The sequence below is a fragment of the Lactuca saligna genome, chromosome 8, assembly GCF_052625555.1.
Source record: "Lactuca saligna cultivar CGN05327 chromosome 8, ASM5262555v1, whole genome shotgun sequence".
Taxonomy (NCBI): domain Eukaryota; kingdom Viridiplantae; phylum Streptophyta; class Magnoliopsida; order Asterales; family Asteraceae; genus Lactuca; species Lactuca saligna.
Window position 1 is genome coordinate 31,777,450 of NC_136424.1, and position 15,739 is coordinate 31,793,188.

Consider the following 15,739-nt stretch of genomic DNA (forward strand, 5'->3'; position numbering starts at 1 on the left):
AATGAAAGGACAATTGTCAAATATTAAGATAATAGGTTAATTATTTGGATTATTTGATATGAATTGCGTTGCTATATGAGTTAGATTAGATCAACATAATATTATATGATAATTTTCCTTGTTATAATTGGTCTAAATTTTCTTTAATGGGTTCCATAAATTGTCCTCAAGTTATTGAACATAAAAAGTCTTATCATAAATGTTTTAAGGAACTCCATAACTTGTCCTCAAGTTATGGAAAATCAAGAGTTTTTTCATAAAACCAACATTAATTCATAAGTTATATATTTGAAGAGTTTTGACAAGTTTCAAAACTTTCCCTCAAGTTTTGGAATTTGTAAAGTCTCACTTAATGAAACTTTAATTCCAAACCCTAGAATTTTAAAAGTTAAAAATTAAACTCTTATATTATTATATTAAAAGTTTAATAATAATAATAATAATTATATATATATATATATATATATATATATATATATGTATGTATGTATGTATAAGACAAGTCAGTCTTACCATTAGTAGGCCTCATTCACGAAGCTAGTCTATAGGGGAGTGTCTAAGGTTACTGCCTATAAAATGGTGGTTTAATGGGTGTCCACTCTCACCCATCGCTTCCTTGACTGTTGGAGGGTCGTTAGCTGAACGGGTAGGATAAGACATTAATTCTCCATCATTAAAAGTATAATGATAAAAAATAAATAAATTAACTAAACTTTTATTAAATTCTCAATCTTAGTTACTTTTGGAAAAATGTGAAAATGGTGCTAATCCATGAAATTGCACTTTGCACCTTATTAAGCCGTTAGTGGAGCGTGTGTGGTTAACCAACACACTAATCTGAGATTGACAATGTGTGGCAAAGGGTACCTTGATGTTAATCATAGATTAATGGAGCGTGTGTGGTTAACCAGCACATCGATTATGTGATTTGTAACATTGAGTGTACCAAGCTAATTTGCATGGTTATTCACTCCTTGTTTGTGATCCTCGGCATCACAGTCACAAACTTGAAGGGCATAATTGAGATTTAAACATGCCATTGAAAAGTTCTATGAATCTCAAAGGATCTAGGAATTTTAAATCCAATTAAAACTTAATAATCTATTTCGTTTTTCATAGTGGAAAATTGGTAAATATTCATTTACCTACCTTCAAATATTTTACAATCGGATTACGGCATCCCTCTTCGTAATTGTAAAATATTGTGTTGGGTCCTAGCCTTAATATTTCATTTTGGTTGTTATATTAAGGACTTAAATCAACTAACTTGAATTTCTCCCTTTATAGATGTCTATGTCAGACAACTATGGTCTTCCCGAATCTGTTGGAAAAAACTTTCCACAGGAAGACGATATTCCACAATATCATATTTCACTTCCTCAACCTCCTCAAAATATTCTCCCTAACCCATAAGCATGAAGACTTGAAAAGTTTAAGGTCACTTAAACCCTACTAGCAATGAAACATCATGATGGAAAGTCTATATGTGCTCATGTCTTAGACATGAAGCTGTATATTGCCAGGCTGGGAATGTTGGGTGTCGTGTTCCCGAGGAATTTGGCTATTGACTTGGTTCTCCAATCACTTCCCAAATCATATATTGAGCTCGTTAAAGACTACTATGTGACAGATCACGACATGACCCTTACTGATCTTGCATGTTTGCTAATTGTTGTTGAATCAACTTTGATCACGTGCCAATGCAAAAGAAGCCAATTGTTTTTACTTCCATTTAAAGGGACATTGGAAGCGAAGCTGCCCAGACTACCTGAAGGATCTAAGAGAAGCTAGAATTAAAACAGTTTGACTCTGCTCCAGGTAAGTCCTCTATCTAACTCTATTTAGTTCCTATTGGTAGATTCTTAATACATGATGTGATAAGATTATATTTTGATGTTTTGTAGGATCAAAGAAAGATTAAAAGAAAGGCATGCAGAGTCTGATCGCGAAGAGATTGATTTCGATCGCATGGTTCGATGATTGGATTTTTGAGCTGCTAGTTAAGAGTTATGATAGATTGCTTATAAATTTGTAATAACCTAGTTTTCATTTGTAATTTCAGTGTAAGGAAAAGTTTTTCTGCAATTATATAAATAAAGAATAAAATTCTATTTTATCTTATTTTATATTTCATTGTAATGACATATGTGAAAATTGATGTTTGTATTTTTAGCAATGGACTTGATTTTTTCGTTTGTGATAATGTCAAATTTACCAAATAAGCAAATATTCTAATCATCCAAGTTACATTTGGACAGAAACTTGGATCATGCAACTTGTATTGTATGATGAATAAGAACCTTCGTCTTTGGGAAATTAAGTATGATTTCGTGTTCACATGTATATGTGAGTTAAGTGAAGGACTAGCGGATCGGGTACACTTGGTTGTGCGCCGGTCAAGTCCATTAGATAGAACGATAATACTATTTGTCTTGATTTACTAAAGTTAGTAAACACGGTTATGCTTACAAGATTAAGTATAATTCTGAGTCATTGAAAAGTCTCAATGTATAGCAGAACGAATAAGAAGAATCAAAGTCGGCAGAAAGATAAAAGTTTATCCAATCTGAAAAGATGGGAGAGTACTTGAGTGTCATGTTTTATGATCATCTTAATTATTATGAAAACCATGTCACAATTTGATCCCCTACGGACACCTTAGTGCATTTGTTTGGCTAAGAAGAGGAATCAGGAATTGTTGAAATGGTTGAACCAATTAAGATGGATCATACTTCGTTCCAAAATCAAATCTTAGATTCATCCTCCAAGATTGTATATTGAGTGACATATCAGCAAATGTAGAGTAAAATGTTTTATACTCTTGTACATTTGAAATTGGTAAGTTCTAATTTTTGGATAAAACAAAGATCAACTAAGACCGATTGTCAAAAGTGTTTATCTTGATAAGAAATCGCACTAACTCTTGAATATTTGTTTGTCAAGCAATATTTCTTGACAGAGAGAAACTTATATGTCAAGAGGTTAGTGGGAGTCTTAAAGATCATGAAAAGTTTTAAGAACTAATCAAGAGTCAAACCTATTGCTAATCATTAGCACACGACTTGAGGTTTGTAACCTGTCGTGTTTGACATATTCTTATTTTTGTGCCCATTCCAGTTGGTTAACTATGCATGTGAGTTCTATGAGTTCTCAATTGTTTGCATTACAACCTGGAAGCAATGATTGTGCTTCCAGGTGGCAAGGAATTAAGATTAGATAAGTTTAGTCAATATGAGTTTGGATTTGTCACTAACCTTGTCTTAAGATTATGGTTATGACAAATTCACATGGATAGGAACACATACACCATAAAAATCTAAGTGTCATTAGGTTTCTCTCAAATTCATGAAAATTAATGTGAAGCAACGCTTTCACTAAGTAGATTTTAAAGAGTTAGCAATTGTGATATTTGCATTCTTAAATTTGATTATGACTACGGCATCCCTCTTCGTAGTTCGAATTGTGAGAAATGGCAAAAGGTCTAAACATTTGATATTTATTGCTATAAGTTCTAAAATTGTTTAGACACACATATAAGCTTTTTAATAAAAGGTGTGTGAGCTTGGATAAAGGCTTATCGAATCATCTCGTCTCAGAAATCTGAACTTTGGTAAGAAAGTCAATAAAATATTGATTTCTAGAAGCCCAACTGACTTTTGGATCTATGTCATAGCTAGTGGGAGCATAAATGTTATGCAAGTAACAAAAATAATTGTTATGCTAGTCGGAGCATAATTATTATGGTAAGTGTTTCAAGTTAGCAATGTTAATTATAGAAAATAAAGTTTTCAATTCGCAAAGTTGCAGGGATGAAAAGTTGTTTTGCTATAATTAAGGGAGAGGAAATTATACTTCATTTCAATTCTAAAAGTTTAGATTGAGATCTTAATTAAATCTAGTCAATGATTTATTTGAATACCATGTTGAAATGCTTTAACATTGGAAATTCTATATATATGGAAAAATCATAGCAAAAGAATGGTCAGGTACTATGTCTTTATGAAAGACATTATGAATCGTATCCCATATGCTTTGGGTATAGGATCGATTGCATATGCTATAATATTCATGTGTTCTAATTTTCCAAATGCCTAGGGCATTTAGAGGACTACAACTGGATATGACTAAAGTTATTAAACAACTGCTAAGAACAATCCAAGGTTCGCCAAAGATTGGTTGCTTATGGATAGTTAGAAGTATAGTAATGGATGGACCATATTGACATTATTATGAATAGACAGAATTCTATTAACAATGAGTTGTCATACGGAAAATATGGAAATGTTTCCATAATGGGAATTTGATATTAAGAATCTATGTGTAAGTTAGAAAATTTTATGCAAGAAGGATGTTCAAAGGAATGTTCTTTGAATATGAGACTTCAGATCTATGGAATTGTCTTGTAACAATCTCCAATTGAAAGTTTTTGTAATTGACAAAGCCTTTGTGACTTGTGTACATAGTCATTACAAAAGGATCACTGCATATAAGTTTAGAATCTAACAAATTACAGTAAGTCGCAAGAACTTGGTTTTCTTACACTTACGATAAGGATTTGGAATTGTGAAATGAGTATTGTTGGAAATGTTTACAATTGATCTATTTCACAAAGTAAGTACCATAGGTAAATATAGTATGCATGCTTGGAGCATGGGGTAACTATTGTTTTAATTCAAGTATTATTTGATAAATCGAAACAGTATACAATGAATAATGTGTAATCAATATGGTGATTAAATAAAAGATGTTTTATTTACACTCAAAAGTTTTGGGGCCATATAGGATTAGTATTATCCTTGTGTTTCACTTTGCATGTTTTGACTTCCTGAATAATAAGATTATTCAAACTATCCACAGTCGATCATACGTTGGAAGTAAGTATGAAAGAAGATTATCATGGTTTGGCTTGTAGATTCTCTAAGATGTTAGACATAGCAAAAGTTTGCTACACCATTCATGAGTGCTCCTGAAATAAGATTTGAGTATTAGATTCAACCCGCACTCACCTAAATTACTTCATGGAATTTATCACTGATAATTGTGAAACGATAATATCATATAGTCTTCAAACCAAGATATATGAGTTGTTGACAACGAGTTGGTTGTGCATTGATGTTACGAAAACGCATCAGTAACTTGATGTTATAAAACATGTTGTTGTGCATGATTTGATGAGTAGTTAGTACAAGCATATAATGTCGAAGTTTATCTGCTCCTTTTTATCCTAAGAGGATTAAAAGCGATATCTTGGGCCCCTCGATGATTTTGTTTTGACTATGTGTTGGGCCCGATCAAAACTAAATTGATGTGTTCAGTTATGTTGTATGTCAGACGAATCGGAAACCGGGAAACAAATTGCAGGACAATAAGTATGACTATGTTCCATGTGTTTGTACGCATATATATCTTGAGAAAAAAGGAATATATGATCCCTTATCTGAAGAGTGCATCACTGACTAGGTTGGATTTCGACAGCGGCTTTTGAAAGCTTAAGATTGCTAAGTCGGATCCTGAAGGTGCATTGGTAGTAATAGTTATTAGACTTATCCAAGTGGGATACTGTTGGATTTGGAGTCTAATCCCATAACTATAACTGGGATATACTTGACCTGATTGTAGCATGGTCCTTTTGGGTTGCCTTCACCAGTGCAATTTGATAGGATGGACTTTTGAGAATAAGGTTATTTATGATTTATTAATATATTACAAGTATAATATATTAATATGAAATCATATTATTATTTAATTAGTATTGATCAAGAATTAATTTGGAATTAATTTTGTGGTCAAAAGAGACTAATTAAATATATGGGGATTGATTATGTAAATCAATGATTCTTATAGTGTGGGTCAATGATCCATGATTATGTAGATGGGCTAAACCAATGAAATAATCCATGGATAGTCAATGGAGATTAAACCCATGGAGCATAAGAATGTGTAAGGTCATTAGGGTTTGAAAAGACGTAACCCTAACAATATAAATAGAACCCTCATGAACCAAAATTGATTGCACCTTCTTTATGAGCTAAGCAACTTATTCTCTTAAAGCCACCTTTTGCATATTGGTGTTTGTGAACCATTAGAGGCATCACACTTGAGGTGCTCAAGCTTTCAAAGGTCAAGAACTACAAGTCCTTCTAAAAGGGAAGTCATATAACTACTTGTATTGTTCATTTGACAATTTGTATGCTAGTTAGGACAATGCTTTGGAACATTGAAAATATGCATGTATAATTTGAGAAGACATACATCCAAAGCATTTAGGATTGCATGTGCACCATAGGAGTGTTATAGTGCTCAAAACCCAACACCAACGAGAATCGAACCTAATTTCTACTACTAGGTCAAATGCATGATGTGTGTATATGATTCATGAAAAGGTGTTCGAGTCAAAGAGTGACCCGAATATGGATAGTCACTATTGTTGTGACAAAGAACATGGTTTGGCATGCAGAATTAAAGCTTGCACAATTGAACATGGTGATTTGGGTGTTTAAGAGATATATTGAATGTATATGGTGTTACAAAAAGGATCTAGATCTAGACTACATAATTAACACACACTTACACACTCACTTCTACATCTCTCAAGCACCCCTCTACAAGTGGACAAACCCACTATTTATAGAGGTGTTTACATGTCTCTCTCTCACTCTAACTACCAAATGGGTCTAAAGGCTAAAGCACCACATGCAAGTGGGTTTTACAAAATTCAAACATTTACAAAGTCATGAATGAAGAACTTTGCACCCCAACATTCTCCCCCTCAAAGTTAGGAATGAATGACCCACTTCAAATCTTCCAAAATCAAGCACTACGCGGTTCGATCCTCAAAGGTGACACATGTCGAAACAAACTTCAATCATCAATTCTTCCATGACTCTTCAATTTGGGCTCTAGGATGTGAGACCATACAATCCGAGCAGCAACGAATGATTAAGAGTATTCCAAACTCCAAATAATCACCCAATAGTTGCGCAAAAAAACACACCCCAAAAATCTTCAATAAATCCAAACCCATTTCGAATACATCACTTCCGAGCTTCCAATTGCATCATCTCGTGACTTCAAAACTTCAAGATCACTTCGGTCTTCAAATCCGCGTAATATGAAAAATTCAAGTTCGAATTTCCATAAAACTTCTCCCCCTTTTTATAATCGAAATTTGATTATAAAACCCCAAAGGAAAAAAGAACGTGCTCTATTCGGAATTTTTCATGTCAAAACTCCCCCTTAACATGTGGCATAAACTTTGTGCTTCAATCCAGAAAACCCAAAAAATATTCAATTTTTATTGCCGTTCACGGATCGCCTTTGACAAAATTTCTCAAAAATTGGTAGAAATTGTGAATTTTAAAATTCTGCAGTGACCCGTTGCGCCCAGAACAACAAAATATGCAAAACTCTCCCCCTTTTCCAAAGTTGGGTAGAAAGCATCAATTTGCACAAACTGCAGGGGCCTGAAATGCACAATCTTCAATTTTCACCAAAAAATAGTCCTTTTTTTCGAATTTGGGTGAAAACTGCCAAAAATTCGAAGTTTCCGGGACCATCTTCGTAAATTCTGCCCTTGTGCACCAAACATACGAAGACATGTTGCAAAATTGTGAAGCCTCAAACAATTTTCGAAGTTGGGCGAAAAGTGTCAAAAATTCGAAACTTGCTTTAATTTGCGAAGTGTCAAAAATTCGAAGGTTTAGGGGCCGTTTTTGAAACATTCTCGTTTTCTCAATTCATTCGAAGCACGAAGCATACGAAGTCAAACCAATGAACAGTAATGACCAATAACTTTCGAATTTACAATACACCCCCTTCGTATATTCAGTCATTTTCTTTCAATTCACAAACATACGAAGAGTCTCACTTTCTCTCTCCTCTTTGTAACTTTATACCCTTCGAAAAATATACTCAAAAATATAACCCGTTGTTCTTGCTGCCTTCGTTTTTCCCAATTATACCCAAAACACAGTTCTTTGTTCTTCGCTTTTTCATTCATCGATTACCCTTCGTTCATATAATTCCCAAACACCACAGTCTTTGTATAAATTTCAATCGTTCGAACAGTACGTCCCAATTCCAAAATCTGTTCGTCGCTTTTCAATCTAACCATTCGATTGTTGCCCTTTAACAACCCGTCGAACTTTCGCTTTTCAGTCAAGATCGACTCCAATCTAAATCGATATCAGTTAATCATCACAAATCAACAATCGATCCTTCTCATAACAATTTTAAATTTCATTCGCCTAAAACCCAACTGTTGGCCTTCGATCAAACTCCAAACAAGAAGAAAATCAAAACTATTTCTTACAATCGCTGTTCGTTCTAAACTATTCTTTGACTCTCGAAAGTCAATCATCCAATTCGTCGATTATTCAACATCAATTAATCTCAAAAATCAAATCAACCATAGAAGATCAACATTGACAGACTCCAAAATCTTCACAGATTATCAACCCACAACTACAGATGAGAATGAAGAAATCGACTCAAAATCAAATCAAAGATATTTTGACTCTAACTCAAATTGATTAAGCGATTTCATTCACAAATGAACACATAACCTGTCGATATTTTTCAACATTATCCCAAAAATTCGTTTACGGATGAAATCAATTTCGATGTAATCGATCGAACTCAACCTTCATCAGTTGAAATTCGATATAGACTCCAACGTTCACTAAATTCGACTAAACAATCATGAAATCAATACAAATTTAGTTCGGTATGCGACCAAAGATCATAATCCAAACCAATATCTTCCAAACCATTCGATTTTGACTATCAAGTTTGACTGTTCTTCGTCGATTTGCAATAATTCTCAACCACCAACTGGATATCAGATATGCTTAAACGAATTGGGCTCAAGAAATGAATAGTAATTGAATTAATAAAGTTGGGCTTATTCTGAATGAACAGTAACCCAACGGATGAATTGGATCAATGAATTGTAAAAACTTTTGGATCGGACTTATGAATTGAAAACTAACGGATTTTCTTGAATTGGGTTTCGAAATGTTTAGATGAGTAATAGTAACAATATGATTTAATTCATTTAGAATTAAATTTGAATTCAAAAGATCAATTACAATTTGGGAATCATATCGAACAACAAATATGATTGGATTGGGCTTTGATCAACGAAAAAAAAATTATTGAATCATAACAAATGGGTTTTTCAAAGAAAATTTGATCCAATGAGTCAAACGATCATGAATCAAAAACGCAACGCACGATTTCAACGAAATTAAGAGAGATCATAGAGAGAGACTCACCAAAATTGCTCAAAATTGCGACAAAATTTGCCAAACCGAGAATCGTTCTTCAAATATCACCTTGATCTTGAAGACCCGCTTTGATACCAATTGTTGTGACAAAGAACATGGTTTGGCATGCGGAATTAAAGCTTTCACAATTGAACAAGGTGATTTGGGTGTTTAAGAGATATATTGAATGTATATGGTGTTACAAAAAGGATCTAGATCTAGACTACATAATTAACACACACTTACACACTCACTTCTACATCTCTCAAGCACCCCTCTACAAGTGGACAAACCCACTATTTATAGAGGTGTTTACATGTCTCTCTCTCACTCTAACTACCAAATGGGTCTAAAGGCTAAAGCACCACATGCAAGTGGGTTTTACAAAAGTCAAACATTTACAAAGTCATGAATGAAGAACTTTGCACCCCAACAACTATAGTTAAGTAGTTGTAGAATTCACATATCAATGTGAAATCTAAGTACATTATCCATTGTTTCTAATTGATTCCAAGTTTCTAGTAGGTTATAACTTAGCTTCTAGTTACTAAGTCTAGTATGTGTCGTGCCTACATGTGCGACTAAGTTTATCAAATTTAGAACTGACTCAAATTTTGACGGTTGTCACAACATGCAATGATCATTGCATTATCTGCCTAGAATAAATTGGGTTTCGTGCGCAACTTGCTATTACTTCCTCTGAATATCCTGTGTGGTATTGAGTCAACTCAATGATGATAAGCTAGTTATTGAATTCATTGTATAATAATACTACAGATAGTGTGCTTTTTCTTCATTTTGCATCATAAATTTGGACTGAATTGAATCAACGTATGAATAATCAAGTGGTGCATTGATTTACCAGATTCAGTTGTACCTTTACTCTACTTCGCAAGGTTCAGATGATTTCTCTACTTACTACACTAAACTCATGAAGATCGACGAGGAATTACGAGTTGTTCAGGATTTACCTGTTTGTTCTTGTACTGCTTCAACTACTATTAACAAGTTTCTTGATGATCAGAAACTAATTCAATTTCTCATGGGACTCAATGATTCTTATAAAATCATCTGAGGTCAAATTCTCATGATGAAACCCATACCTTCTCTCTTAATTTCTTATGCTCTTATTATCAAGAACACCAACAGAGAGAAGTTAATTTTGTCCCAATTTTGAACAATGATGCTATTGCCATGAATGTTTATCATAATCAACTTTTGCTTCATCAAATAAATCTCTTACATGAAAACAGTACAAGAAATTAGGCCATACGAAGTCTCAGTGTTACAAACTTGTTGGTTTTCCTTTTACTTTCAACTTCACCAAAAGAAAGAAAGATGAATCACAATATGTTGTGTAGAATGTTCAAAGCGTCACTACAACACCTACTATGAATTTTTCACCTGAGCAATATCAACAACTTCTTCAACTCTTTAATAATGGCAACATCAATAATAATTATTCCCTTTCACAAGTGAATTCTGCCATTTCAGAAGGAGCTTTGCATCCAGATGGTACAATTTTTTCATTTAAACATTTTTGTGCAAATGTTTACAAATATTCTCATCTTCTTCATAAACATAATTCATGGATTATAGATTTTGGTGTTACTGATCACATTTGTTCTAATCAAAGTTTCTTGGTGTCTCTTTCTAAACTTATCCAACCTCATTCTCTTGGTCTTCTTAATGGAATTGACACATATGTCAATTATATTGGTGATGTTTAGATTCATGATTTAATTGTCCTTCGTGGGGTACTTTATGTCCCTGAATTGAAATAGATACTTCTTTTTATTCCCAAACTCACGTCTCAACTTCACACTTTTGCAATTTTCACTGATGAAATTGTTTTCTGTAGGACCCTTCCATGAAGGATAAAATTGCTTTTGGACTTCTTGGTTATAGAATCAATGATTTGTATGTCTTTGATCATCATAAAATCAAGACTACATTAGCATATGATACTCAGTTTTTCCTTCATCATTATCTTGTCAAACTTTTGTATTCAGTTTTACTTCTAATAATAAAAAAATGTTATGGCATAATAGACTTGGCCATATTTATGTTGAAAAACTCTAGAGATTTATCTCTTGTAACTTCTGAATGTACTAATTTGAATGTTGAATCTTGTGTTGTTTGTTCAAAAACAAAACATCGAAAATTGCCATTTCATGTTACTGAATCCATGTCTAAGGCACCTTTTGATTTGATTCATGTAGAAGTTTAGGGTCCATATAAACACATGACCCATGATGGTTTTAAATATTTCATAACAATTGTTGATGACCATAGTCTACATACATGAATTCATATACTTTCTCATAAGCATTATGCTTTCACCCTTCTCAAAGCTTTTACTAGAATGGTCAAAAATCAATTTAAAATTATGGTCAAAGTTATAAGAACTGATAATGCTTTAGAGTTAGGGTCAAGTACACAAGGTGTTGATTTTTTCCAAGACAATGGCATTTTGCATAAAAATCCACTCTTTATATTCCTCGACAAAATGGGATTGTTGAAAAGACACATCAACATATTTTGGACACTACAAGGGCTCTTTATTTTCAATCAGGGATTATTATTGCTTATTGGGGAGAGTGTGTTAAAAAAATTGTTCATCTGATTAATAGGATGCCATCAAAGGTCTTAAGTGAGAAAAGCCATTTTCAAGTTTTACACAAAGAACAACGATTAATCCTTGTATTTTTATTGGGAAAGATTAAGAAACTTTGGTTGTTTGTGTTATATCTTTTCTTTAACTAAAGGCAGAGACAAATTCATGCCACGTTATAATCCTTGTATTCTTATTGGGTATCCACATGATCAAAAAGCCTATAAGGTGCTGGATTTAATCACCAAATCCATTTCTATATCACAGGACATCAAATTTTTTGAATCCATTTTCCCTTTACACTCTCATTCTAACATTTTTTCTCAATTATCAAATAATTGTTATCTTCCCACATCAATAATTGACACTAATTCTGCAAATTCCAATTATGCCCCTATAACACTTGAAATTGGTATGTTTCATATTTAACCCTTCTTATTTAAAGCCTTGCATTTTGATCCTTAAGCTAGTACGTGGGGCGTACTAGGTGGTACGCTCAACGTATTAGCCTGATGTTGGTCGCGGAGCTCATCCACATACGTTAGGTGTATGTGGAGTATGCATGATGTACGTGAGCATTTGTCAAAACCCTAATTTTAGGGCTTGCACCCTATATAAACCATATGATAGCCTCATCTGGCCTTGTTTAACTAGCCTACATATATTTAAAACCCTAATTTTTTTCCCTTAGCCTTTGTGTGGTGCTTTTAAGCCCTTATGAAACATTTTGGTGTATTTTGAGCATTTTGAAGAGGAATGAGAAGATTGAAGACTCATCCTTTGGAGAGGAGCTTAGAGATCCAGATTTAGCATCTTCATTTCGTGGATTTTGAGGTATAAAGTCCATAACTTGTCAAATCATTCATAGATTTACTCCTTCGCTTGTTTATGGTCATTTTGGTTCCTTTTGGTTAGTCCTCTTGAGCTAAGGCCATTTCTGGAGTTTAACCTTTTAGATCTGGACATATTAATGGTTCCTTAAGCATAAAGATCCAAGATTTATGGTGTTTATGGACTCATGCATGTGTGAAGTCATTTGTTAAGATCTTTTGAGCTCTAGAGCCCCATTAAGCCATGTATGCACGTACACTTGCCAACTTAACGTGACAATCCACCCTAAGGAAGTCAGATATGAGTGTTGAGTTGAAGTCTTAACCGATTAAGAGATTATTGATGGAAGTTGGCCAAGTTGGGGAGTACGTTGGGGGTACAAGTTGGTACGCTGTGCGTACAAGCCCCAAAGCGAGTACGCTAAGCGTACGAGCTGAGTACGCCCTGCGTACTCAACAGTGGGCTTCGAAATTTTAGGATTCTATGTATTGGGCCCATACTGGACCTTAGTAGTCTTGGGGATTGTTTGGCCATCATAATTCTATTTTTAGGCTGATGCTATTTTATTGGACTCTTTTGGTTAAAGGTCTATGAAGGGATTTGGGCCTAATTTGGAAAATTGGGCCATATTTGGGCTCTAGGTGATTATTTTGGAATTTGGGCCTTTTGAACAATTAGATTGGGCCTTGTCCTTGGGCCAAGTTGGTTAAAGGGTAAAAAGTTATTTTACCCTAATTTGGACTCTTAGTGTGAGTCGGGATCCAATTATTAATTAAATGGTATTTTGTGATTGATAGCGCGAGGATTTTAGCGGGCTAGCAACCAAAGAATTATTTGTGAGGTTCAACAGTCTGAGGTGAGTTTCCTCACTGGGTTTAGTGGTTTAAAGGCACCAATGCTGACCCACGATTATTATGATAGGATGCTAGATGTATGCGTGACTTTTGCATGTGTTATGTGCTGGTATGTATACCAAGCGAGGCTCGATGCCAGGCGAGGCCCAATGACAGTATTGTATGCTATTGTTTTGTGATTATCGCATGTGTTAGCATGATTATATGTTATATATTTATTATGTGCACCAGATGGGACCCGATGTCAGGCGAGGCCTAACAAATGACATATCTGTAATACGAGTGGGGCTTGATGTCGGGCGGGGTCCAAGGCCGAGTGAGACTCGATGTCGGGCGGGGTCCAAGGCCGAGTGAGACTCGATGTCGGGCGAGGCCCGAGGTGGGGGGGGCCAATATGTGTTTATTTATGTATGGTATTTGGTATTTTTGGGAACTCACTAAGCTTTTTGCTTACGGTTTTCAATTTATGTTTCAGGTACTTCAGAATCGAAAGGGAAAAGTCTGGGATGATTGCAGAGCACACACCACATTTTTCTGCATTTTGTGATTAAATTTGATGTGATATGATATAATGACATACTTTGGTCTATTTGGATTGTATGATAATGTTTTGAAGTACGATTCTATTTAAATTAAAAATGAATTTTTTTGGTCTTATTTTTGGGATGTTTCGGCCCCTGATATAGATTTTGTCACCATTTTACTTGAGGCCATTTTCAATCATTCATTACCTACCAATAATTTGCATGAACATGATCCTACTTCTAATGCACCATTATTAAGAAGAACTACACATGTTTCTCAACCCCCAATTCATCTACAAGATTACATATGCAATGGTGTCGTTTCTGCTAGTTCATCTCCATGTTCTTAAAAAATTACAAATATGTGTATTGGTTTGGATTTCTTTTCTTCTAAATTTTTTTCAATAAATGCTACAAGAAGTACTGATCATGCTCACACTCGTGAAGTTGAACTTGCATTTTATCATGAGGCTAAAGGCAAGCCCCAACGGGAAACAGCTATGAAAAAAGAACTTGATGAATTGTTGCTAATAATACTTGGGATATGGTTAAATTACCAAAACGAAAAAAATAATAGCTTGTTGATGGGTATTTAAAATTAAATATTGTGCAGATGGTAGTATTGAAACACATAAATCACAATTATTAGCCAAAGGCTTCACTCAAAAATAAGGGTTAAATTCTCACAGAATTTCACTGGTCATCAAATTCACAACAGTGAGATGTCTTGTATTATTGGCAGTTAAAAGATGATGGAACATTCATCAATTTGATGTAAATAATGTTTTTTTTTGTATGGTGAGTTACATGAAGAAGTTTATATGATGTTACCTCCTGGGCCCCCTTTAGACCAGCTTCTTTAAAAGTTTGCAAACTTAAAAAATCCTTATATGGATTAAAACAGGCATCAAGACAGTGGTATGATAAGCTTTCTTCTATATTAATTTTGAAAGGATACACAAGATCAACAAATGATTATTCTTTGTTTCCCAAAAAGACCACTAATATGATTGTTAGTGTAGCCATATATGTTGATGACATCTTGGTTACAAGAGATGACAACGAGGAGATAATGTCTCTTAAAGCTTCACTTCATTAACAATTTCAAATCAAAGATTTGGGTCGCATTCATTTTTTTTTTGGGGGTTTGGAATTTAACAAAATTGATCAAGGAATGATTGTTCATCAGCAAAAGTATGTCAAAGAATTTTTGTCTTCATATTCCATGGGAACATCAACCTATTTCCAACACTCCTCTACCACCAAAAACACATTTGTTACCAATTATGGATGATGTTTTACCTGACCCAATAGTGTATCAACAACTTATTGGAAATTAAATTTATTGTTACACACAAGACCTAATCTTGCTTATTTGATTCACTACTTGAGTCGGTTTAATCAAACACCTTGTAAAACCCATTATGAAACAACGCTTCATGTCCTATAGTATCTCAAAGGGTCTTTTTCACAAGGTTTATTCTTTAACAAGAATGACAATTTTACAGTTAAAGCATTATGTGATTCTTATTGGGCTTATTGTCCAATAACTAGAAGAAGTATTAGTGGTTTTTTCATATTGTTTGGTGATTCTCCAATATATTGGAAATCTAAGAAGCAAGTAATTGTTTCATTGTCGTCTACTCAGGC